Source organism: Miniopterus schreibersii, assembly GCF_964146895.1.
Source record: "Miniopterus schreibersii genome assembly, chromosome: 1".
In the NCBI taxonomy this organism is placed as follows: Eukaryota; Metazoa; Chordata; class Mammalia; order Chiroptera; family Miniopteridae; genus Miniopterus; species Miniopterus schreibersii.
The window spans coordinates 159163087-159189548 of record NC_138101.1 but is presented as its reverse complement, the minus strand read 5'-3'; the positions used below and the strand labels follow the sequence as shown (position 1 = coordinate 159189548).

Here is a 26462-nt window from a genome sequence, read left to right as displayed (position 1 = left end):
ACATAGGGCTTTCCTATGGAAGGCACTTCTGCGTTGCTGCTGAGGTGCAGGGGACAGGATTAGGACCAAGGGGTAGACAGTAGTGAGAGAGAAGAAACAACTCTTGAAGACAATGAATTCCTGGAACCTTCCATTTGGAGCCAGGGCTTCTCCTAACTCTGGTTACGATGCTCTGAAAAGCTGCGGAGGAAATGACCTCCTGTTCAGGTTATTTGAGAGGAGATGATTACTGCAATACAATAGAAACTGCGATTTTAGATGAACCACTAACTGCTTTCAGTCTTCTGGACAAGGGACAATCTGAAGTCATGCGCCCACTAGTGAGTGAGTGCATTTAAGGAGTGGAGGGGTTTGTCACTTTCCAGGCCTCACCTCCACCCCAGGCATCTGCACTTTAAACAATCATCTCAGGTGATTCACCTCAATGCAGGTGATACTTTGAGAAACCCCCTGATAGGTAAATCTGGCACACAGAATGAGTCCCTGAAACCTTCCCTGACCACGGCAATCACTCCTTCTTCTAAACCTCTAAAACCCTCATTTTCAGTTTCATATGCAAGCTTCTGTTGTCTTTCTTGATATGCAGATGTAAGGATAGGTGTGCTAACCTCCCCAACCAGCAAGATGGCACTTTACACCTTTCTCTATGCTCAGAAAATACCACGCAGGGTATCCCACACACAGGGTGCTCAAAGGATGCTTTCTGAAGGACCAATTAACACACATTCAACAAATTTTTAAAGTCAGGACTGGTTAATCATTACCATCCAAAGTGACATGAAATTCTATTGAAAATATTTATACGACTCAAACTTCATTACCTTTTAAAAATAAGCATTACAAATTAAAAAAAAAAAAAAATACAATTCAACTAGTGGGCAGGGTGCCTCCCCTGACCCATGACTTCATGTGAGTGCATCCAATTCTGGATCACACGGCTTTTAGCCTGTCTGCTCTACGATGACTCAGTGTTTTGACTTTCCCAGTTTTATAAAGCTCATCGGTTTTACTGTTCTTTAGCTGGGCACCTGACAAAAAATAAGAATGAAGCAATATTGGATCAACAAGGACCCAGGAGGCGCGCTGATTGGTGCCTGTCATTTGGGAAGTAGACCTGATGTAGGTGAGAAGCCCCTGGAGCTGTCAGGAAATAAAGAATTCAGGCTTCCTCCTGGAGCAGTGCAGCCTTTACAGAAAAAGATGCTCTCTCCGACTTGCCCCCTGGAGGACATTGTGTTAAGACCGGGAGGGTGTGCCAAGGGTTTGGTATTTGCAAGTGGCCGGCTGTGCTCCTTAGGTTTGCAGGCCACTGAGAAAGCCTCCAGGAAGCATCACCCTCTCCAGGAACTTCTGGCATTAGCACCTTCCTTGTGACCTTCAAGCCAGTCTCAGATACGCCAAGGTCTAAGGCCGTAGAAATATAATAGAAATATACTGTGAGTCACATATGTGATTTTTAAATTTTCTAGTAGCCACATTTTCAAAAGTAAAAAGAAACAGGTGAACTTGCTTTTAGTAATTTATTTTACTTAATCCAATATATCCAAAATATTGTCATTTCAGCATGTGATCAATATAAGAACCATTAATGAGATATTTTACATTCTTTTTTATGCCAAGTCTTTGAAATCTGCTGTGTATTTTACATTTACAGCACATATCTCAATTTGGATGCTAAGTCTTCATGGGAAATGTTCGATCTGCATTTGAATTTCATAACATTTACAGCAGAAAAAGCCGATTCACATTATCCAAATTATCCCAAATGCACATAAGAGTTTTCCAATAGCCAAACTGTGAACCTGGTTTTAAATTTAAATTTAAATGAATTAAATAGAATCAGGTGTCTCCGTCCCACTAGCCACATTTCAACTGTTCCACAGCCATCGGTGACCAGTGGCTGCTGTGATCACCCTGGGCAGGTCTATGGTGTCTTCCTCCCAGATCTCCCTACCACACTCTTTCCTTTCTTAGTCATCAGAAGTTCTGAGGGCCCCCAAAGGGTGAAAGCGTGAGGATCCGTTGTTGTGATGAGTTGAAGGGCCTTCTGGTTCTAGAACAGCGAACCACTGTAAGGTCCTCTCCTCTGGGAAGGATGAGTGGGCGCCCGCCAGGTACAGCCAGGAGAGGGGAGGGCTCTCTAAGAGGAAGGGAGTGCAAGCAGGTTCCCAGAGCACCTCCTATGGGCCAAGCACGGCTCTGAGCATAGCACAGCCACAGCAGGGTTGAATCAGGCAGAAAAGACAACTTTCTGTCGAAGTAACTGAAGGGTGATCAAGTAACTGAAGCAACATCTGAGAGGAAATTTCTGCATATGAACTCCGTCATTTAACTCAAAGCTTCTTGAAAAGTCATTTTCTAAGCTCCAGGCACTAGAAACATACAGATTTTTCCTGATTCTGACTGGAGGGGAAAGAGGAGACAAAGGTGTTGAAGGTGGCAAGTTGGGAGGAAGAGAGACAAATGAGGTGATCTTAATCAGGGCAAGCCAGGTACAAAGGGCAAGACCAGATAGTAAGGCCTTCCTGCCTAGGGGGAGAAGGAGGTGGCCCTGCCAGCCGGTGCCCCTAGACCTGATGCCATCTCCAAGGCACTTCCCAGCTTGAGCTCCAAAAGCTGGTTTCTAACTCGATGATCTGCATATGTGTGGACTGGTTAGATTTCTGAGCCAGGCTGCAGCTGCTGCCTGGCCAGGGTGTTCTGGGTGTAAAAAGAGAAGAAATGGCAGCTGGGGAAAGGGGAAGAGGAGCAGAAACTCCAAGGTAGAACTCTAGTCCAACATCTTTTATCAGACGAGGATCTTGCAGCCAGAAAGGAGTTAATTTGTCTAAAGTCCCAGTTCACATGGGATGCAGAGCCCTGACTCCTAGGAGCTAAGGGCAAGCCCTGATTCCAGGATGCTTAAGCCACCCTCAGCAGGGCAGGGCTGCTGCTACAGGGTCAGATGCTGAAGGAGTCACCTCGGTGAAATGTAATCATCAAGGTAGATAGCGTGCTCTCCCCCAGTTTCCCGGGAGGATGTGAGCCTAACTTTTGCGGCCACAGTCCGACTCCAAATTGCAAGCCCTACCTCCAGTAGTAGAGACATGATAAATTTAGCCATTTTTATCTTGAAGCCATGAATATAACACATTGTATCCATTTAAAGAGTAAGATTTCTTTCTACCTTTGCAATCTCTAGCTTTGCAATCCTTGCAGCAGGCTGCCTTGTGCTGGGCATCCCATTCTGGTTTAATGCTTATTCAAAATAAAACTTTCTTTCTCTTCCACCTTTCTGGAGAGGTGTTCTGGGTTGAAAGGACATTTTGCTTTTAATTACATTTCCCCAACACTCCTCACAGAATCACCCAAGCTCTACCCAGCCATGACCTCCTTGAAGTTATTTTTAAGCCACCTTCAACTAAAATGGGGTACAACTATGGTTTTGTGATATAATTTACCCTACGGACGGGAAGAGGCACCCCCACAACTCACTCAGAGATCCTAAAAGGAAAAAATGGGACTTGGTCCTCTGAACATCACTTAGGGACAGTCTCTTAGATCAGCCCCCACACACCACAAGGACCACAAATTCTAGCAAGGTGATCACCCCTGATGGGTCAACACTCACTGTCTCCAACCCTTCGAACACACCGTGCCCTCCTTCAGGACAGCCTTCCTCTGGGTAACCCCTGTCAGTGCCTGAATCCAGTCTTATTCGCCTCAGCATGTTCTCCAGCACAGAGCAAGGCATGAATGAATGAATGGAAACCTTTAACTCTTTTCCCTCCAAGTCAAAATCAATACTATCTCAACACTCAGTTTGTTTCAGTTGGAAACATTTGTTCCACAGGGAAATGTTTTTCAAACAGAGAGTTCTATTTCAACTGTTACAATGAGAAAGTCCTTTCAAGGCAAGAATGCTCATCAAACATTATTGCAGAAACATAGATGGAAACATCCAAGTCTTAGCCCTGCTGCTCCCTATGATGTTTCCTCGGTGGAAAGCTCTCTCTCTGCAAGGCCCTCAGCAGGTTCTGACACCTCTCTAGCCCTTTCCTCCCTGAGATCTGTCCATCTCTGTCCGTCCCTGACGGGAACATGACTGTTAAAGGCATCACTGAGAGGAAATGTTCTCGAACTGACTCCTTCTTGAGCCACAACCAGGACATGCTTTTTGCAGAGCCCAGTCAGGGGTGAGCTGGACTGACCTGTCCATCCCGACTGGGGTGGCTGTTGTTAAATATTACTGAGCACTAATGGAAACCTAACTTTACTTACCCCACTGGCTTGGCCTGGGTTCAGAACAAGACACCAACCCAATGTGAAAAGCTCTGAAAAAGGACCCCCCAGGCAGCAGCACATCCAAACAGCTTACGCTACTTAAGAACTATATCGCAGTGGTTCTCAAACCTCGGTGTGCATCCGAACACCCTGGAGAACTTGTTGAAACGTGGGCTCCTGAGCCCCACCCCTGGAGTTATGATTCGGTAGGTGGGGGATGGGGGCGGGGATGGGGACTCTGCCTTTCTAATAAGTTCCCAGGTGATGCTGAGGCTGCTGGTCCCAGGACCACACTCTGAGCAGACTTGCTTCCCACAGCACCTCAGCCACCAGCTCAACGAAGGACCAGACCCTGGCTTCTTATCCAACTGACCTAGCAGTGAGGCCAAAGTCCAGTGGTTCTCAAGCCCAGTTCCCCTGAAACACTAGTATTCTACCACAGAACTCAAAGCACGGGCTTTCCCTCCAGCTTTCAAAGCAAATGAAACCTCTGGCACCACTGACTACTGTACTTGCTTCTATTATACTCCAAATTAATTTCTCAACAAATCATATATGTTTTGTTAAGACTGCATTGAGCTTGCCCAATATAACACGATTGAGAAGTCGTAAAGGCCTGGCTGACACAGTCAACACCACATGGAAGGACACCAAAATTCAGTGCACTTGACCTCTAGCTCAACCCAACTTCCCCAAGACAACTCCTTTGACACCCCCCCCCCCCCCCCCCCCCCCCCGCAGCCAGATGTGCTAATCATTTAACAACATACCCCTGCTGGGCGAAAGGAGGTTACCTTGGTTACCCTCAAAGCTCAATCTAGTGGACAAAATAAAATGGGAGCACATTAAACCATTTTTACCCAAAGCAATGCATAATCGATTGCTAAACCATGTGGCATAAACATTAAAGGCTTTAGATTTTCCACACAAGCAATTTGGCATAGAAATGGCTGCATCTTCCCCATGTCTCCGCACTGGAGCCCTTTAGGATCCCCTACTCAAGCTGAAAGAATCGTAAAGTTTTGGCCTTTCCACAATTTAATTTTGAAAATTTAATATGCATTTGCCCTGCAGAACTTGGCAAGAGCATAGGAATCCACACCCTGACTTTGAACACAAACGTTCTGCCCACGTGCAGTGCAGAGTTTTCCCGGGTCCTGTCTGCTGCAGGTCACTCGATGTGGTGCCTCGAGCAGACAGAAACAGCTGCTACAACAGAGATATTTACTGACTTGTGATTTTTCTTCCCTGACCTTTATCCCTTGTATGTAAGGGATAGATAGACTAGCAAATGAAACCAGCAGATTAAAATATTCTATTTCATAAAGAAGAAAAAACCCCGACCACGTTAGCTGTAAAGGAGGATTGAGCCAGCACATCTGGATCCAATCATTGTAAAGTTTCACATTCTTAGCATCTTCCTTCCCAGAGGGAAGGCAGCAGAGCTCGGGGACAGAGCACTGGGGGAGCCAAGATGCCTGGACCCTGACCCAGGCTTTGCCACTAGCCCAGTGTGTGCCACGGGGCAGAGAGTCCTTGACCTCTCCAGGGCTCCGTTTCCCGAAGAGTCTGCCCAGACACAACGCCAGTGCTAAGTAGTAATGATGATTCGAGTGTTGATGAATTTATAATGACTTTTGCTTTTCCACCTGATTTTATCTGCAAAGATTCCAATTCTCCTGGGAGGAGACATGGCCACCCTGGCTTTCTCTCCGGGCACACGGCTCCCTCTGCCCTCCCCCTGGCCCCCACTTGCCTGAGCCTGGCTGTCTCTCCACTTCCCCCGTGTAGCTTCTCCGAGCAGGGGCTGTGATGAAAAAGGGCCCCCGGGAGAGTTTCACAAATTGGCAGTGAGCGCTCTCCCACTAATGCCTAGCACAGCAGGCCTTTAGTTCCTCAAATAAGCTTCTAATTGTCTCTTCAGAAATGTGCATGGACACTTATTTCAAGCCATTTGGCAAGCGCCTCGCAGGGCATTTTCTCTGACATTGTGCCTGGAGGAGGAAGATTTAAAAGTCTGGAGGAGCCTTAGAAAAATCACACTTGGTGTGATTCTGTCCTCGGATGGAACTACCAGCTTTTTCGGGGACCCATCGCTGGTACGGTGCAAACGGCCACAGGTCTCCAAGAACTCAGCGCTGCTGACTTTTACATCTGGCCCTAAATCTTCTCCCAGGGAGTGTGAGAAGGTCTCGGGACAGGGTTAACAGACGCCAAGGACGATGAAACACTTGGGTGGTCCCAGCAGTGCCCTCCCCAGGCATCATTCTTCCCAGGTGCAGCATTAACAGAACGGTGAGGGCCCCGAAATCAGGCTGGAGACAGACCCAAAGCGTCAGTAAGAACCACTGTCAAGAGGATGGGGGAGGAGCACTCAGTTTGGAGTCAGAAACTCAGAAACCCTCAGTCAAAGCCCTGGCCTACCATCTCTTCTGGAACCGTCGAAGAGGTCATCAGACCTGTTACCACCAGCCCCCTGGTTTAAAATGTTGCCAGGTGTCCCCGCCCCCTAGGCAAGTCCTGTCCCAAATGTATTGTACATAGACGTTCACCGCAGGATCTTATTAAACATGCTGATTCTGAGTCAGTTGGTCTGGGTGGAGCACAGATTCCCAACACGCTCCCAGGTGGTGCTGATGCTGATGTTGCTGGTCCATGGAGCAACTTTAAATGGCAAGAACAAAGAGAGTTATGATCTAATGCAGTGTCTCCCCAAACATGCCTGGTAAGAATCACATGGGCTAAGTGTTAAATACACATTCCAAGGCGCCAGCCCAAACCAGGGCAGGCCTGGCGAGCTGGCAACTGAACAAGTACTCAGGTAAGTATTATCATTGGAGACCGTTGTCAACCCTGGTCGTGTTTACCCCTCATTGAAAGCTCCCACGTAGCCTGTGGGTGCCCCTACTTCCTTTCCACCGTTCTCTTCAGCGATCTTAAAATCTAGTAACCTAGCTCCTGTTCCGGGGGGCCCTGTAAAGTACATTTAGGGAGCTGAGGTTTCTCCCAAACTTCCCCAAGACCTGGCAGGCCTGGAAAATGATCATCTCCATAGGGCTTAAACTCTGGCAGCCCCCTGAGGACCGAGGATAGACTGAGGGCATCACTGTCTCAACACACCCATAACCATAGCCCCAGCTCCCTGGCTGGAACGCTCTGCTCCCTCCTCAACTTCATGAGTCAATGAGCAAAACCAACAAGCACAGCCCTTCAGTGCATCTCCTCACTGTTCTTAAGATGATCCAAAACACAGAAGAAAAACTAAACATATCAAACTCCCATCCTGAAGTCGTCTACAAAGGCCAAAGCAGTGCAAAGGTGAGACACATACACGTTCATGCACTGACCCTCCCCAACAAAGTCCAGCCAACTGCCATGTGCCCAGTGGCAGGCACTGTCGGCTTTACACCCATCATCTCATTGAATCCTTGCAATAACGTCATGACATAAAGACTGTATGTCATTTTCCTGATGAGGACGCTGAGACTGAGAGAGGTCAGGTGACCCACCCAAGGTCACACTGTAAATGTGTCTCCCACATGTGACCCTTTGCTACACTCATCCTTCTTCAGGTTTGTTTCACTGCCTCCTGCCCGTGAGTGCCCTCCCAGACTGTGCGCTTCCCACGAGGGCAGGGCCGGGGTCTGCTCTGCTCCAGGCTGCGTCCACCATGCACCTCGCAGGCTCTCAGAAAACGATTTGCCGAGCTGACGAATGACTCCAAAGCGAGGTCTCCTCCACGGTAACAGGCTCCAAAACCGCAAGCATACAGATGAACCCTGGCATAAGTCTCCCAACTGACAAATATGAATATACAAGGCATAAGCTGGAGAAAGGACCGTGAAAAAGAGCGCTGGCCCGGGAGCCGGAAGCCTGAAGGATTCCTCTCCCACTTCTGCCACGCTGCCCTCACATCTGGACAAGCCACTCTGTCTCTCTGCATCTCAGTTTCTCCATCAACATGATGGTTTAATTCACCCCCAAGCCTTTGTGGACACTCCCCCCCCCCCCCCCCCCGCCCCCATGCTCCAGATGTGGTGCAAGAAGAAAGCGACACAGAGGAATGAGTGAGAGGCCAACTCCATCCCTCAGGAGCCCTGTGCCAGTTGCATGCCTCCCACCCCACTAAGCATAAACTGAAACAAAGCACACGGAACAGTTTTCAAACAAGTATGAAACAAATGGTCCTAGGGGGATCGTTTGCATCACAAAAGGAATCTTCTTTGCTTAGCAAAAGAACTCACAAAAAGGATGGCTGAAGTGACACGTTCCCCTGATAGGGTTTTGTTTTGTTTTTGTGGGTTAACTATTATTATATACAGTAAATTTCATCCTTTTAGGTGTACAGGTCTACCAGTTTAGACAAACACATGCAGTTCCTGCTACAGTGTCAAAAATCATTTATTTATCTCTGACTTTTCAAGAATATGTTATATAAAGTGATGTGGGCATGTATGGTCCAATGACATAAAATTAATTTCAGCTCCTCTATCTAAAAGTGAAGGTCCCATTCTGCCAGAGGAAGAATATAATGCTAAAAATCTTGTCTCCAGGATGGAAAAAAAAAAATCAATTCACAGAAACATCTGCAAGGCATGGAGCACAGAGTACAAGACCTATTTATTGGTCATTGCAATGGACTCTCCTCTACTCAGGATGAGTCCCTCAGCCCAGCCCTCCCTCCCCCCCCCCCCCATATGAAAGCATTTACCAAATTTTTAAAATATGCACACAGAGCCCAAAAACAAACATATCTCTACCAAAGGTCATCCTTAAGCACTGGTCCAATTTAAAACCACAAAGCCTCCTTGAATTAATTCCAAAAATCTCTAATAAGTTTCACATACCTGGACAAGGAACCTAACTTTTGTTTTGTTATGTTTCAAGACTCATCTTTAAATGAACTGCATAAACTTATGTAAAAAAGGGAGGCGTAATGATTCAAATAGAACTCCAGCTATCTATTAAAATTACATCTCCGCTGCAGAATGAGGACCTGGTGACTTCAGACTAGAAAGCAGCATCACAAACCAAAGGGCTCAAATGCTGCTGTAAACAATCCATCTAACAGTGTTTTTAACCTTTACTATGTGGCTGATAAAATGCAGAACTGATTTCTAGGCCCTAGCTCAGTGTCACTCAAACTCCAGTATACCTAAGAATCTTCCGATTATGAAAACTACACATGCTTGGGCCCTGCACAGACCTACCACATTAGAATCTCTGGGGATTGGGCAGCTACAGTGTTTAACCTTAATCCTAGGTAATTCTGATGGTAGTGGCCTAACCAGCACACTCTAAGAAATGCAGCCCTAGCTAAGAGATCATGTATTTTGTTGCATAATAATTGAACTAAAGTTAAGGTGGTGAAAGAACTTGGACACTGATCCTGAGTGTGGACTATAATCTATAGGCTAGTGGCCGAGCTTAAAACGTGTTATTTCAAGAGATTGCCATTGCAATGTCAACAAATGAACTATACAGCAGCAATCTGTCATTAATGTTCGGTTGCCTGCTCTCAAGTGTGCAGCAGCTCAGAACTTTTGAGTCCCACCTTAGAAAGAAGATCTCGGAGGGTGGGGCCCAGGAATCCCTGTTTTAAAACACTTCTCCAGGTGATGTTTCTGCACTGTGCATGCGCCAGCACATTTTATTGTGAATACATTCTAAACCAATAAATACTTAATAATCACATTTTTTTCTTGCCTTGTCTTCTTGCTGCTTTTATTTTTGTTTTGCTAAAGCATGCAATGTTCATTATCCACACCATCTCAACTCACCTCCCACCACCTCCCCACTGTGGTGCAAGGTGCAGCTGTGTAACACAGAAAGTTGAAGCCAGATTTATTTTCCATCAGGTGAGGGACAGTTAGCACAGCCTGGGCAGTCAAAGAGCTCAGAACTGCCCATCAGTGCAGTGGCAGGGATACGGTATCAGAAGGCAATCCCCTTGGGCTCGATGGGCCCCCTCATTGAGTCCAGCGAGCACCTTCCCATGATGCCTCCAGGGACCTTGCATGCAAGTCAGTGGACAAAAAATCAAATGGGAACTCAGTGGTGGTGGTGGGTTTTCCCCCCTTAACTGTTAGATCCATGCTAGAGTACATTAGTTCTCACATTTTGGAGTACACCAAAGTCTCCAGGGGAAACAATAAAAATACAGATTCCTTGGCTGCAATCGCAGCTTCTGATTCAGTAGGATTCCAGAGAGTCTCCCAAATCTGCATTTATACGTTTCCCAGGAGATTCCTATGCATATCAAGGTCTGAGGATCTCTGGTGTTTGGGGAGAAACTTGTGACATGGAATAGAAAATCTCAGTTTGAGTCAAACTTACCCAGTATTTATTGTGTAGACCTTGGTATACATCAGCTTCCTCCAAGTAGACATAATACCTGCCTCACGGGGTTGTCATAATAGCAATATATGTGTAACGCCCTAGCAAAATGCAAAGTACCAAGTACAGGTCAGTAAACCTGGCAGGTGCAGAATTCCTCAACCCTTGCTGACTCTGCTCCCTTTCGCCTAATCGGGTAACCTCACTAACAAGCATTCCACATCAGATTCAGATTCTGAGACACAGGCAGTTCGACAATCTGTGTTAGTCATTGCATTGTGTGCCCTCAGAAATGATATGTTGGAGTCCCAGCTCCGCAGTACCCCAGAATGTGACCTTAGGTGGAAATAGGGTCTTTACAGAGGTAATTAAGTTAAAATGAGAACGTTGAGGTGGGCTCTAATTTCCTCTCCTTATAAGAAGGGGAAATTTGGACAAAGGAACAGACAGGGAGAAGACACCAGCTACACACCAAGGAGAGAAACCGGACACAGATGCTTCCCTCACAGCCTCTGAAGGCACTCACTCTGCTGAAACAGTGATCCCAGGCTCCTAGCTTCCAGAACTGAGACAATACATGTCTGTTGCTTAAGCCATCGGTTTGTGATACTATTACAGCAGCCCTAGCAAACTCAAACAATCTGTCAGTTTCCAATTAAAGAGGAAAGTGTTCTTCTCCTGTTTCTTTTGTGAGGGATACTTGGCCACCTGATGCTTCTCAGATTCCACGGGGCTTCTTCTAATATCTTCACCAGGCACGTCCATAAAGCTCGGGATAAACTATTCATCAGGTCCATCGGAGAGCCAGTGCTGGGGGACAGGGCATTGTTGCAGGGTTTGCTGTGCAGTCTTGAGACTGGAGCACTGTCACAAGGTCAGAGATACAAAACATCTGCTGGTTCACCAGTGAGTGATTTACCATCCTTATAAAACTGTCCCAACCCAAACCTGCACAGCCAGCTCGCACCCCCTCTTCCCTCTCTCAGAGCAGCGCTCACGGTTACCTTCCAGCTCCCAGCTGGTCTGAGAGCGGGGGAGCCACTGTCAGCGCTCAGACAACTGGGACCCTTGGCAAGAGGACCCATAAAACCCTCAAGGAGATGATTTTCTTAAACTGAATGCAGCTTTTATTCTCACTGGAGTAGGACAAAACACATTGGGAAAAATGCCCCAAAGGAAATAAAAAGCCCTTTCAATATGCATTAAAGCTGGAGCCATACATGGTCTCATTCAGCAACCAGAAGGGGTGTGGGAGAGCGAGGAGCAGGCTGACCCTGTTGGGATGGCAGTCCTGGTCAGAAAGGAGCCGCGTCTGTCCAGTGTGCAACGCCAGCAGGCATTTCCCCTGCAGGTGACTGTCCCCAGTGCCCTGGCTACCTCTACCCACTACAAATTCTTCCTGGGCTACCTGTCCTAGGAGCCTCCCTAGGGAGCTGAAAATAAACACAGCTGTCCAGGTCCCATTCTCGGAAACTCCAATTCAACAAGTCAAGTGGGGTTTAGGAACCAGCATTTTTAAGGAGCTTCCCTCGCAATTCTGATGCATATGCAGGCCAAGAACCACCGTCGTGAATTAAAGTCAGGGTCTAACCGGACATCCCAAGAAAAGGAGAGAGCACCCAGTGGAGGCCAGGAACGTGGGATTCCAGTGCCAGTTTTGCCAAAGTGGCCCCAGTAAGTCTCATCCTCCTGGGCCACAGTTCTTTCCCTGTCAAAGGGAAAGGCTGACCTAGAACTATTCAGGCAACCTGCTTTTAAAAATAAACATCCCTCAAATCATTCTAAGATGTCCCAAAAGGCATCCACCCTTTCTTCTTGGATGTGCTGAACCCAGCTGCTTTGTGGCTGCACCTCATGCTGACCTCTCGCTGATATCTTACTCACAGGGAGAGCTCCTTTAACCCCACGGAGAAGGGTCCAGGAGTGACAAGTGCTAAGCCCAACGGAGAGCCTTTCAAGGAGAAAATTAAGCCTCTTAAAGTGCCCTTGATGTAATCTCCCAAGCCCAGGAATAATCTACACTCCCCTTGAAGATTTGCCATGCATGACCTCGGACCACACTCAGGAAATATCTTCCCATACATCAAACTAGGTCCTAGAATGGTATAATTAAATGGGCTGTCTTGAAGCAATATAAGCAGAAGAAGAGAGTTTCAATTTAAGCACTCAAAGCTCTGGGGCTGTCCAAACTGGCTGCTTGAGAGCAGTCCGGGGAACCATGGGACATCCCAAGGACCTGCAGGAACTCACTCCACCATATGAGAAAAAGGAGATATCTCTCTGTGCCATCGAGTCGACTCTGGGAACAAGAGATGCACCCAAACAATTCACCAGAACATTGAGGTCGATGATCCACACTTCAGACAAGTGAATTTACCATCTTCAACTCAGTGACAAAAGTTAGCATGCAGACTGCTTAAGTGCCCTCTTCAGAGATAAAAACAGAGAGGCAACCATTTGTCTCCATCTAGCTGTCCTCTGCAGGTGCCTCCTGTCACTCAACAATTATTTAGCGAGGACGTGCTTCACTCACTCAATACTTGAATGCCTAACTCTCAACACGTGACCTAAAAATACTGCTCCCATGAGACACTGCTTTTCCACCTCAACATAATTCTCTCTTCCTTAGCTTGAATCTGGGAAAGACTGACTTTTCTTCATCCGACGCTAACCTCTGTAACCAGCAAGTGTTCTTCAACAATTATTTATTAAAAAAATTTTTGCGCCCTAGCCGGTTTGGCTCAGTGGTTAGAGCGTCGGCCTGACGACTGAAGGGTCCCGGGTTCGATTCTGGCCATGGGCATGTACCTCGGTTGCAGGCTCGATCCCCAGCCCCAGTCGGAGCATGTCGGGGAGGCAGACAATCAATGTGTCTCTCTCACGTTGATGTCTCTCTCTCTCTCTCTCTTCCACTCTCTCAAAAGCAATGGAAAAAATATCCTCACATGAGGATTACAAAAAATTTTGTTGTTGTTGAGCAACTACTATGTGCTGGGTGTTGTCCTAGATACTCGGGGACACAGTGCCAGAGATGGTTTCTCTCATGGAGCTTGTAATCTAGTGCCATGAGACAGGCAATAAACGAATCACTCATGTAATACTGGGGGTGATAAATAACAGGAAGATAAAATAGGAAGAAGCTGAGGGTTGGGGCCGGGGGCTGCCAGGGAGACCTCTGAGGAGGCTCTGCGCTGGGAGAGCGCCTCCCACCTTCAGGCGCTCGGAGGAGCTCCAGCAGGACAGCGGAGCTGGAGTGCCAGGGCGCAGGAAGGGAACCGGGTGAGAATCACGACGTGGAAGCCAGGTGAAGAGAGTGTCCCCGGGGGACAGCGGTCGGCTGGCTAACTGCTGCGGAGAGGCTGCAGAAGATGACAGCTAAGAGCGGGCCACCTGGATACCACTGGTGACTTTGGTGGCAGGGTGGGGCAAAAGGTGAACTGGAGTGGGTTCCAGACAGAGTGAGAGGGGAGGAAATGGAGCAGGGGGTAGGGTAATCCTTTCAGAAATACGCACTGGAAGGGAAAGTTCGAGGAAGGAGAGTACGACTGACTGGACACAGGCTCCAGGCGTGTTGTTGCTGCTGCTGCTTTTTCCTTAAGATGAGCAGCCACAGCATGTGTCTCGTAGGGATGATCGGGCAGAGGGGGAACTGGTGACGCAGAGGGAGGGGAGGCACTGCAGGAGGGAAAGCCTTGACGTCAACAGGGAACAGGGTCCAAAGCACGTGTGCTTACAATGCACGCGTGCTGATGGTACAAGTAGGCTTCCAGATTTAGCTTCCAGATGATGAAACTGGTTTCTAATTGCTTCCTTTTCTCAGTGAAATAAGCCAAGTCGTCAGCTGAGAGTGGGGTGGGGACAGAAACACAGTGGACCCAGCTGTGCCAACAGTTCCTCTTGAGGTTTGTGGTCATAAATCGAGAGCAAGACGATACAGATGGCTGTGTGTTTCTTCAGCCAGGTTCATCGGCCTGGGGCAGGAGCAGGGTGGGCAGAGGGCGGGGTGTTCTCAAGAAAGTAAGATGAAGGGAGAAAGGGTCGAGGGAGTTGACAGTGTATGCAAGTACCTCAGCTGGGGGTGGGGAGGGGTGATGGGGACAAGAGAGGAGTGATAGACAGCAAAGAGTGGAAGGGTCACCAGGTTGGAGTCCCTGGCCGGGTGGAGCCCAGGTGGAATTGGGTACTAAAGGGAATGAGATGAAAGAGAAGGGCCAAGGGTCAGCCTGGAATGCTTGTCGTGATTTTGGTGGAGGTACAATTATTGGTCTACAAGTTTAGTGGGTAGTAAAATCAATTTTATGGGTCATGACCAGCAATATATTTAATGGATCGGAATAAAAAGTACAAGTACATTATACCTAGTAAGGGTAAATATTGTTTTGGGAAACCTGTTTTAGTTTGCCTATGTGTGTTTGTATTGGATCATCACATAAGATATATTTCTCCTATAAACTGGGGTTACATAAAAGTTCAAGGACACTAAGGCAAAGTCTCTCAGCTTGGCACTGCTGGCATTTTAGACCACATAGTTCTTTGTTGCAGGGCTGTCCTGTGCACTGCAGGGTGTTTACCAGAGCCCCCAGCCTCTACTCACTAAATGCCAGCAGCACCCCTTCCTCTCCTCAAGTTGTGACAGACAAAAATATCTCTAGATGTTGCCGAATATGCTCTGGGTGGCAAAAATGCTGAGAACCAGTTGTCTAGAGATAACGATGAAAGGAACAGCTGAAGCGGGGTAGAGAAAGATAACTGAAAGCGAGCTGGTCTAGGGACTGAGTTGGGTGGACAAGTTATATAGATGTTCACGTCACCAAAAATGTTGATCGGAGGAGGGACTGTGGGCCAGATGAACAACATTTTCAAAGAATGAAGCGCAGTTACCCAGACGACTGTAGATGACTATTCTCTACCCTAGCTACGCATCAGAATTACCTGGAGAACTTACCCACCAATGCCAGGGGCCACCTGGTAAACCAACTGAATCGGAATCCCCAGGCGATCGCACTGCGCAGCCAGGATGGAGAACCTTGCAGAAGAGACCCATCGTACAAGGCCCAGCTTAAGCGTGACCTCCTCCATGAAAATTTTCCTCCCATTGTGCGTTTCATGCACCCCACTACTGGGACTGATTTTGCTCTGTTTATACCTTACATGTGAAATCAGAAAAGAATAAAAGGCACTGAAACTAAGTAGCTACCAACAGAACAACTGTTTATTTGCTAAAGAATTTCAGAATTAGGGGACCTACTAGTAGGAAGGGGAGCCTTTTGGGGAAAATCTTGTTCTTGAGCTTTGCAGTCATCCAAGTTTCTCAAGGACATCCATACAAGTGAGGGGCCCTGAGGGAACCAAGCACTCATCTGTCACTGATAAGCATTATTAGAAATGTGTCCCCTCTGGCGACACTGCAATAAACACTTGTTGAAATTAATGGCTATTGCACTTATCTCCTCCAAAAAAAAGAAAAAAGGTGCCAATGATCAGATTACAACGCAGTTTCTACATTTATCATCTGGTCGCCATTTTCTTCACAACACTGTTCACATGTGGTCAACTTTTTATTAAAAGATAGCAATGACATCAAGTCTTAAATATATAGGTCTGTATGACAAAAAGGCAAAAAACAGGAACCAGAGAAGTCTCTTAACAGTCCTCTCTGCTTTCCCATGAGAATCCATTACAGAATATTTAAAACAACACCCATGAACTCTGACTTTCACTATTGATTAAATACATACATCTTTCTTAGAATATCACTAAGTCCACAAACACCTACAACAGATACAAGCCATAGTTAAGTACTAAAACCCAAACATTTATTTCTCCCCAGCCTGGCAAAATTGATAAAATTGAGCTATCTTGCCTTGACTGGCATTCTAACTTTCAGCCATGATAGGGCAGAGCGCTGGACTAGAACACAGATCTGCAAAACAGAGGAAGCTGTTTCTCTAAACCAGACGTTCTCAAAGTATGGTCTCCCACCAGCATTGTACGTACTTTCAAAAATAAGAATAGAGGTTCCACTGCTTTTGAAAGTTTGGTTTTAGCAGTAACTGCCAACAACTCACAAATTTTATCAAGTTCCAAAAATCACATTAGCAGGCAGGCTTGAGAATGGTACAGGTGGAGCAATCAGCTAAGCTAGGGATAGTGTGGAAGAAGACCTGGGTTCAAGTGCCAGCATAGCCAATAAACAGCACCTCTCCAGGCCTCAGACAGGAACACCAAGTTTGAGGAGATGCTGCTGCTAGCCAGAAGACCTCCCCTCCAAGGACTGCCACTGGTCCTCCCTCAGAGCAGGATCAGAGAAAGTCAAGGAAAAGGAGAGTGCTGGCTTTTGTGATCTTTTAAGTTCACTACTCTCCTGGGGGACTGAGGTGAACAGCTTTTCCTGAAGCCATCCTTTACACTGAAGGGATTTACTAAAAGTTGGGAAAATCTCAGGATTTTAGAATATAATTAACTGAAAATTTCCAAAGAGATAAAAGATTGTTGCAGGCATCAGAGAAAGCAAGCATGATATTGCCCAGCTTTTGTTTCCAAATGGTTCCAGATGAGTTACCTATTCATTAATCAAATAATATTTTTAAGTGTTTCGTATAGAAAAGCCTGAGTGTTTCAGCAAATAAACCATTCGAGGCGTGGATGGAGCAAATTAATCACCCTGTTCCCCACTGCTAATTTTAAACAATAGTAAGTTTTGCATGTCCTTCCACATCTTTGTTCAAGGTCATACAAATAGGGCTGCTTCTTTTTTAAATCAGAAATAGGATCATACTACATACGATATTCTGCAACTTGATTTTATTTACATCTCGTATATCATGAACAACCTTCACAAAGCAATCCACAGTATGGATATATAGGAAGACCCTATTTTATTCATCCTACTGATAGATATTCATGTTGCTTCTAGTTTACTTACTTTAATAATCCTGCAATAAACATCCTCACATGCAGATCCTTATGTGCTGATGTTATTTTATTTCTGTAAGACAGGACTCCACATATGGGATTGCTGGGTCATATGGCATGCATGCTCCAAACGTTCACAGAAACTGTCAGTGTTCCCTAAAGTCTGCAGCGATTCATACTCCCAGCAAGAGTCAGAGAGCTGCCCCCTACGTCCAACAGAGGATGCTACCGACCTTGAAAATGTGGATCAACTGGATGGACAGAAAACTAATATCTCTTTGTTTTTAAATTTGCATTTCCCTGACCATTATGAAAATTGAGGATCTTTTCACACTTATGGGCCATTAGCATTTTTTCTTTTGGAAACGGCTCATTCACATTCTCTGCTTATCTTTCTGTTGTGTTGTCCCCCAAGTACTATTTAATCACACACTCATCCCACCCCTCCACCTCATCTACTAGATGCAGAAAACACAGAGTATCACCAGCTAAAAACAGTGTGGGGGTAAGGGCAGGGGATGTCTTTTGTTGTTGTTGTTGTTAATCCTTGCCCAAGGATATTTTTCCATTGTTTTTGCTTGTTTGTTTTTAAGAGAGAGTGGGAGGAAGGAAGTGGGTAAGAGAGAGAGAGAGAGAGAAAGAGAAAGAGAGAGGTCCATCAGCTGCCTCCCGCACTCACCCCCACCTGGCCAGGGATCGAACCTGCAACCTAGGTATGGAGCCCTGGCCAGAAATCGAATCCACAAACCCTTCAATGTGCAGCCGATGCTCTAACTCCTGAGCACACCGGCTAGGGCAAGGGGGTACGCCTTCTTAGCATGAAGTACATGATAAGCCCTGAAAAACAATTGCTGAATAAGTGAATAGCAGACATGGAGAATTTTTTAAAGACTGCGGCTAGATGAGTAAAAAGGAAATAAAATATTCATTACTTGTTCTACATAATCAGAATAGCATCACTTTGGCTGAAATGAAAGTATTAGTTAAGAGAAAAACAAATCCATAGGCCTGGCACTGGCTCTGAAAACCCACTGTGAAAGAGGTGGCAAATGAGCCCGGTCTTAATTCATAGCTCAAAGTGACACACAAATAAAGGCTCTTACAACCAAGACAGCCTCGTTCACCAGTTGTCATTCCAATGGCACCTGCCACTAAGCCCAGGCTTGTCAGGATGGTAAACGGACAGGAGAAGCCTGCTTTAAGCATTTTGTTTCTTTTTTGGTTTTTTATCTCCACCCCCCTCCCAGATTTTTTTTCCTTTCAAAATCTCCTGCTTACTCGGAAAGGAGATGTGGGGCGGGCCTGCAGGGCAAGTTTGACAGAGTTCAGATTCCTTAACTCTTTTAACTTTAGGCAAAACATCTGGTTATACCCACCATTTATCCCCATTATTTGTAATAGTTCTGTTTGGCTTATGTTTTAACTAGTCTCCTCATTAAGTATAAAAGTAATAGGATTAAAAAGTTCTGGGGGAAAGGACTGTAATTAAAAAGGCACCAGTAGGGTATGTTAAGCTGTAATTCTGGCCTTGCTTATTAAGTTTTCCTTCTTGTCTTGAACATTTCTTGTACCCAATAAAAATAACTCTGAATTATTTAACACTTTTTTAGTACTTCCTGTATTGGCCAAACACCACCCAAAATCTCCAAGCAAACGTTATGACTCAAAAGTTCTGGAGCAATAATGTCACAGATCACAAGTTTTAGACACTGTCCCAAGAGTCTGGGCATGTCACATACGCCACAACACACACACCACACAGCCTGGCAAATTGACAGGCAACTCTCCAAAACTCACAGGCGTTTTCTAACTTTTTGAAGTTACAAAATCTTCTTAATAGGAAAAATAATGCAGGAACTTTGATCAAGCCATGAAGTTATAATAAGAATCAGGCAAGAGGCAACATAGCACAATTTATAGCACTTTGTTAAGAGAGGCACAAAAACATAGTTATCAGTTGTAACATCTCTGTTACAAAGGATCATAAGAGACCACTTTGAACAACTGTATACCAACAAACTGGACAACCTAGAAGAAATCGATCAATTCCTAGAAACATACAACCTATCAAGACTGAAGCACGATAAAATAGAAAACCTGAACAGACTGATTACTAGCAAAGAGCTTGAATCAGTAATCAAATGCCTCCCAAAAGCAACAGTCCATGACCAAACAGCTTCACTGGTAAATTCTACCAAACAGTCAAAGGAGAATTAATACCAATTCTTCTCAAACTCTTCTAAACACATTTTCTGATTTCAGCATTACCCTGATACCAGAAGCAGATGAAGGTGCCACACACACACACACACACACACACACACGAAAATTACAGGCCAATCCCTGATGAACACAGATGCAAAAATCCTCAACAAAATATTAGCAAACCGAATTCGACAACACATTAAAAGGATCATACACCATGATAAAATGGAATTTATCATAGGGAAACCGGCTGGTTCAATATCCACAGATAAGTCAGTGTGGTATGCCACATAACAAAATGGAGGATGAAAACCATATGATCATCTTGATAGACGCCAAAAAAGCAGTTGACAAAATTCAACATCCATTAATGATACAAAATAAAACCTCTCAACAATACAGGTATAGAGGGACTATACCTCAACATAATAAAGGCCATAGATGATATGCCCACACCTAACATCATCCTAAATATTTTCAGCTTTTCACCACTAAGTACAGGAATGAGACAGGGATGTCTACTTTCACCACTTTTATTCAACGTAGTATTGGAAGTCCTAGCCACCCCAGTCAAAAATAATAATAAAAGGCATCCAAATTGGAATGAAAGAAGTGGAACTGTCACTGTTTGCAGATGACATGATCCTATATAGAAAGAACCCTAAAGACTCCACCATAAAACTATTAGAACTGATGAGTAAATTCAGTAAGGTAGCAAGATACAAAATTAATATTCAGAAATTAGTTGCATTTTTATACACCAGTAGAGAACTATCAGAGAGGGAAATTAAGAAAACAATCCCATTTACAATTGTGTCAAAAAAATAAAATACTTGGGAATACATTTAACCAAGGAGGTAAAAGACCTATAACCTGGAAAACTATAGGATATTGAGGACAGAAATCAAAGAAGATACAAATAAGTGGAGGGATGTACCATGCTCATGGATAGGAATAATTGTAATTGTTGAAGAGTCCATGCTGCCCAGAGCAATCTAGAGGTTCAGTGCAATCCCTATCAGGGTACCAATAACATTTTTCATGGAACTAGAACAAATAACCCTAGGTTTATATGGAGCCACAGAAGATCCTGGGCTGGAGCAATCTTGGGAGGGAAGAACAGAGTTGGAGGGGGTCACCCTGCGTGATGTCAAACTATATACTACAGGATTGTAGTGGCTGAGGCAGCATGGTACTGGCATGTAGACAGACACATGGATCAATGGAACAGAACAGAGAATCCAGAAATGAACCCACACCTATATGGTCAATTAATCTATGATGGAGGAGGCAGGAATATACAGTGGGGTAGAGACAGTCTCTTCAATAAGTGGTGTTGGGAAAACTGGACGAACACATGCAGAGGAGTAAAGCTGAATCACTTTCTTGCACCATACACATAGATAAGCTCAAGACAGATTAAGGACTTGGATGTAGGACCTGAGGCTATAACACTCCTGGAAGAAAACGTGGGTAGTAGAGTCTTTGACGTCACTCTCAGTAATACTATTTTAGATGTATCTCCTCAGGCAAGGGGAACAAAAGAAAAAATAAGCAAATGGGACTACATCACACTAAAAAGATTTTGCACAGCGCAGAAAACCATCAACAAAACAAAAAGACAACCTACTGAATGGCAGAAGATATTTGCCAGTGATGCATCTAATACAAGATTAATATCCAAAATTGATAAGGAACTCATACAACTTAACACCGAAAAAACTAACAGTCCTATTGAAGAATGGGCAGAGGACCTGGATGGACATTTATCCAGAGACGACATACAGATGGCCAACTGACATATGCAAAGGCACTCAACATCGCTGGTCATCAAGGAGGTGCAAATTAAACACCATGGTGGGATGTCAGCTCACACCTGTCAGAGCTGCTTATCATCAATTAATCAAGAGACAACAGGTGTTGGTGAGGATGCAGAGAGTGGGGAACACTCATACACTGTTGGTAGGATTGTAAATTGGTGCTGCCACTGTGGAGAACAGTATGGAGGTTTCTCAAAGAGTTGAAAAGAGAACTACCATATGATCCAGCCATTCCACTTCTGGGTATTTATTGAAGAAACCCAAAACATTAATTCAAAAAGACATATGCACCCCTACGTTCACTGCAGCATTGTTTGCAATGGCCAAGATACAGAAGCAACTTGGATGCCCATCAATAGGTGGGTAAAAAGATATAGTGCATATATGCAGTGAAATATTGCTTAGGCATAAAAAATTTTTTAAAAATGAAGAAATCTTGCCCTTTGCAACAACGTGGATAAACCTAGACGGTATTATGCTAATTGAAATGGGTCACACAGAGAAAGATAAATGCTGTATGATTTCACTGAAACGTGGACTCTAAAGAACAAAATACACAAACAAACAAACAGAAACAAAGTCATAGATATGAGAACATTTTGATGGTTGCCATTTTGATGTGATGGGGGAATAGGTCAGGAAGGGGGAAGGGATTGAGATGTTAAATTGCCGGTTGTAAGAGCAGTCACGAGGATGTGGAGTACAGCAGAGAGAGTACGGTCAATGGTATTTTGATGGCTATGTGTGGTGTCGGATGGATGCTAGACTTGTCAGGGTGATCACTTCATAAATTATGTAGATGTCACTATGTTGTACACCTAAAACTGATGTGGTATTGTGTCAGCTGTAGTTGAAAATTATATATACAAAACTATGGTATATATACAGGGGTGAGCAAAAGTAGGTTAATAATAATAATAAATAATACAATAATAGTAACACAAGAATAAACTCTGTGTTTCATGTACTCACAACTGTAAACCTACTTTTGCCCACCCATTTACAGTGGGATATTATTCAGTCATTTAAAAAGGAAATCTTACTCAGCCAGCATGGCTCAGCAGTGGAGCATTGATCTATAATCCAGGAGATCACGGTTCAATTCCTGGTCAGGGCACATGCCCCGGGTTGCGGGCGCCATCCCCAGTAGGGGGCATGCAGGAGGGAGCCAGTCAGTGACTCTCTCTCTCATCACTGATGTTTCTCTCTCTCTCCCTCTCCCTTCCTCTCTTGAAAAATCAATAAAGACATATTTTTAAAAAAATGAAATCTTGCCATTGTGACAACATGGATGGACCTCAAGGATATTATGCTTAATACAATAAATCAAGCAGAGAAAGACAAATACCAAATGATCTTTCTTATATGTGAATTTTTTTAAAAAGTTCATCGATAGAGAGAAAAAACTGGTGGTTGCAAGAGGTGGAGGGGATACATGGGTGAACTCTTTTTTAGTTTATATTGAATTTAAAAATTAAGAGCTAAATAATACAGTAGAAAAACTGTGAATAAAGATTAAAGGGTTTACACTGAAACTTTTTACTTCAGCTTCACTGAGAAAACGTCCCCTTTTAAAGTTAATTTTAATTACATTATATTTAACACATGCACAAAAAATGTAACATGTCTGTAGTTATAAAGCATAATGCTAAATGAATCAACATACCTATAGATGTATAGATTTTTTTCTGTGCATACTTGTTAAAAATATATATTGTTCACCACCTGTAACCATCTTCAACTGCTCTTAGGAACTAATGATATGCTGAGGAGGAGGAGTGGAGGAGTGGGGAATCAGTATAATATGGAGACATGAAACACAGAAACTAGACTTGAAAATCATGCACACACACCTCTTTATAAAACCTGATTTCATTTAAAAATACTCTAGAGCCAGGTGTGGCTCAATGGTTGCGCATAGACTCATTATGATCCAGGAGATTTGCAGTTCCATTCCAGGTGGGGACACATGCCTGGGCTGTGGGCTCAGTCCCCCAGTGCAGGCCATGCAGGAGGCAGCTGATCAATGTTGCTCTCTCTCCCTCTCCCTCTCCCTTCCTCTCTCTCTAAAGATCAGCGAAAAAAATCTTTAAAAAAAACGCCCAGTACCCATACAACAGGGTCAGCTAAAAAAAGTTCACTTTCCCTGTAGAGAGGTAGAAGCACAACACGGATGCCAAAAAGAGTGGGTACCGAGGCAGAGGGAAACCAGTGACTTCCCCCAGCTGAGGAGCCCTGTGTTTCTATGATTCAAGTGGGAGCCTTACAAAAAAGGATGGAGGCTTTCTGCAACTGACTTCTCTCCTAAATTAGAACATTAATGCTAATTTTAGAGAAATATACCTTGGGCTCTGGGTGTTTTCCATAATTCTAGGGCTCAGTGGGGGGAAAAATAGCATCTGTGCAGGTATTCCTTCTCTCTCGTGGCCACTCGTCACATCCAGGGGCCCTCCTGGGGTTCTGTATGGATACCCCAAATGGGCAGTCAGGGAAGAACGGCTGACATTCGCAGCGCGGGCACTTAATGAAGTGGACAAGCCTAATCCCTGGCATCACAGGCCACATCTCGGAGACAGCAGCTTTCCCTCCCTCCCCCGCCGCGCTCCCCCTTTCGGTGATCCCTGGGAGCGTCTCCAAGGATGAAGCCCCAAAGTGCTGACACGACCTCAAACACTGTGGCATCACTTCAGCAAGAAGCCAAGGAGAGAGGCGGGCACGTTCCCGCGTTCATCTGATGGCCGGTCAGCAAAACACGCCCTTCCCCTGCCCCTTCCCAAAGCAAACATCACCATCTATTCGGAAAGTAAAGGTCCCCGGCCACGCACTCCCGAGAGGTCGCCAGCTCCAAGCTCTAGAGAAGGCCGACGGCGCGCACGGCTGGCACACCCGGGTACCATCAGGCGCCAAAGCAAGCGGGACTTAGAGCACAGGGTGCTTGTCACGTGGGGACCCACTTCTCCAGAACCTCATCCCGACCCTCCTGTGGTGAGCTGCGTCTTCGGGCAAAGCCAACACTTGAGCTCATTCATCCCTCACCTTCTGCAAATAGCAGGAGCTGAGTTTTCACAAGACACAGGGAATCTGAATCAAGTCCCTTCCCCAAGTGACCTCAACTGTTCTCGCGCAGCAGAAACCCAAGTTTCCCCACGCGTCACCTGAAAACCCAACTTCTGGCAACGCCCCCCTTACCTCACCAGCTCGGGCGGCGTCGGGGCGACCGCGGAGCACGCAGCCGCGGGCGGCGGGCGGCTCAGGCGGGTCTGCGGCCCGGGGCGGCCGCCAGCCAGGCCCCGGGCCCCGCACCGCCAACCCGGCGCCTCCCCTGCGGCGGGCGGTGAGCTCCCGCGCCCCGCGCGGCGCCCCAGCGAGCCCGGCGCGGTGGACGCGGCTCTGCACCGGCGCCCGGCCGGGGGACGCCGCCAGCGCGCGGCTCCAGCGCAGCGCCCGGGCGGCGGGGGCGGCGGGGAGAGGGGCGTGTTCCTCGAGCCTCCGAGCCCCAACGCCCCGTCTCGGGGGGACCGCGGCCGGAGGCGAGCCGAGCGCGCGGTCCCTGACGGGGCTCGGGCCCTCCGCCCCAGCCAGCCTGGCGACCCGCGGCAGCCCGCGCGCCCCTGCGGGGACCGCCGCGGCGCTCGTCCCGCGCGGCCGCCTCCGCGCCGGCCTCCGTGCCAAACTTTCCCGGCGAAAACCGCTCCTGCCCCTCGTGCGGGGGCGCCGCGCCGTCTCCGGGGCCCAGCAACGGTTCGCCCCCTCCCCTCCGCAGCCGAGACCCACTGAAAATATGGCGCCCTCGAACGTCGTTCCTCCGTCCCCTCCGGGAGCCCCGGCATGCCCGGCTCCAGGACCCCCGGCTCCCACTGGGCGCGAAATTTCAGCTCGCGGGGCCAAGGAAGGAGAGGGCGCCGCTCGTCCAGTGCGACACTAAATCCAAATTCAGCGGCACTGACCCCAAAGCCCGCTCTCGCTCTCGGCGGGCGCTGCCCCCGTCCCTCGGCGACCAGCAGTTCGCAGGTAGCGAAATTGCCAAGTAAGGGGGGAGCCTGGAACAGGCAGGTAGGAGAGTCCGGGACTGGCAAAGGAGCTCGGCACCCGCGGGCTGTCTCTGCCCGGAGCCTGGGCCGGAGACTTGTTTGCAAAGTGGCGCTGGAGTCGGGGCGGCCAGTGCTGGAATGAAGCCGCTGCGCCCGCGCCAACTCTCCTGGCGCGGGGGCCCGGCCGGGGCCGAGGGGACACTCCAGACAGGCGAGGCCGCTTTCCCTAAGCCCGGTTACCGGAAACCCAGCGGGAGCTCCGGAGGGGACCGACCGGCTGTCCACCGCCAGGAATCCGCTCCGGGGCGCAGGCTGCGAGGCTGTTTGCGAACCGCTGCGCCCCGGTCGCGTGCAGTGAAACGTACATGTGCAGTAGACAGGTGCATTAATTTTATTTTATTTTTATTTTCCTGCAGAAAGCCCTCCTAGAACATGAAATCTGGGAGCTTTGCGGGTTTTTTTCTGCATTGGCATCACTCACGAGATGCGAAAGGAAGGGGAAAAAACCACCCACATTTTCCTTCTGTCGGGAGGGAAAAGACACGAGAAATTCATGCAACGTGCATGCAGCTGGAGAAGGAGGGAGACGCGAGTGCGCCGTGCGCCTTACCGGGGGATGCATTTACTGTCTCATTGCGGAGCGCCTGCCCGGGAGTGCAGCCGGCGTCCCCCAGCGCGCCCGGCGACCGCTCCGCTCCCGCAGCCGCCTCAGCCGCCGCCGCCGCCGCCGCTGGCTCCGGGCGCGGAACAAGAGCCGAGGGCGAGCGCGAGCGCACGGCCCGCGAGCGCAGGGAGGGCAGGAAGCGCGTCATCACTCGGGGACGGCGCGGCCCCGCGCGGCTCCGCTCCGCTCCGCTCCGCTCCGGCCGCGGCCCCGGCGCCGCACCCGCGC

At 47.0% G+C, this 26462-nt stretch overlaps 1 protein-coding gene across 2 annotated transcripts in view; it reads right to left on the bottom strand.

Annotated features, from left to right (window-relative positions):
- The window catches only part of TLN2 (talin 2), a 392818-nt gene extending 366499 nt beyond the window's left edge, over nt 1–26319 (bottom strand). For both annotated transcript variants that reach the window (XM_081132101.1, XM_081132102.1), the window contains exon 1: nt 26181–26319. The gene's annotated coding sequence lies outside the window, so the exon portion shown is untranslated. The remainder of the gene's footprint in view (nt 1–26180) is intronic.
- Nucleotides 26320–26462: the final 143 nt, after the last annotated feature.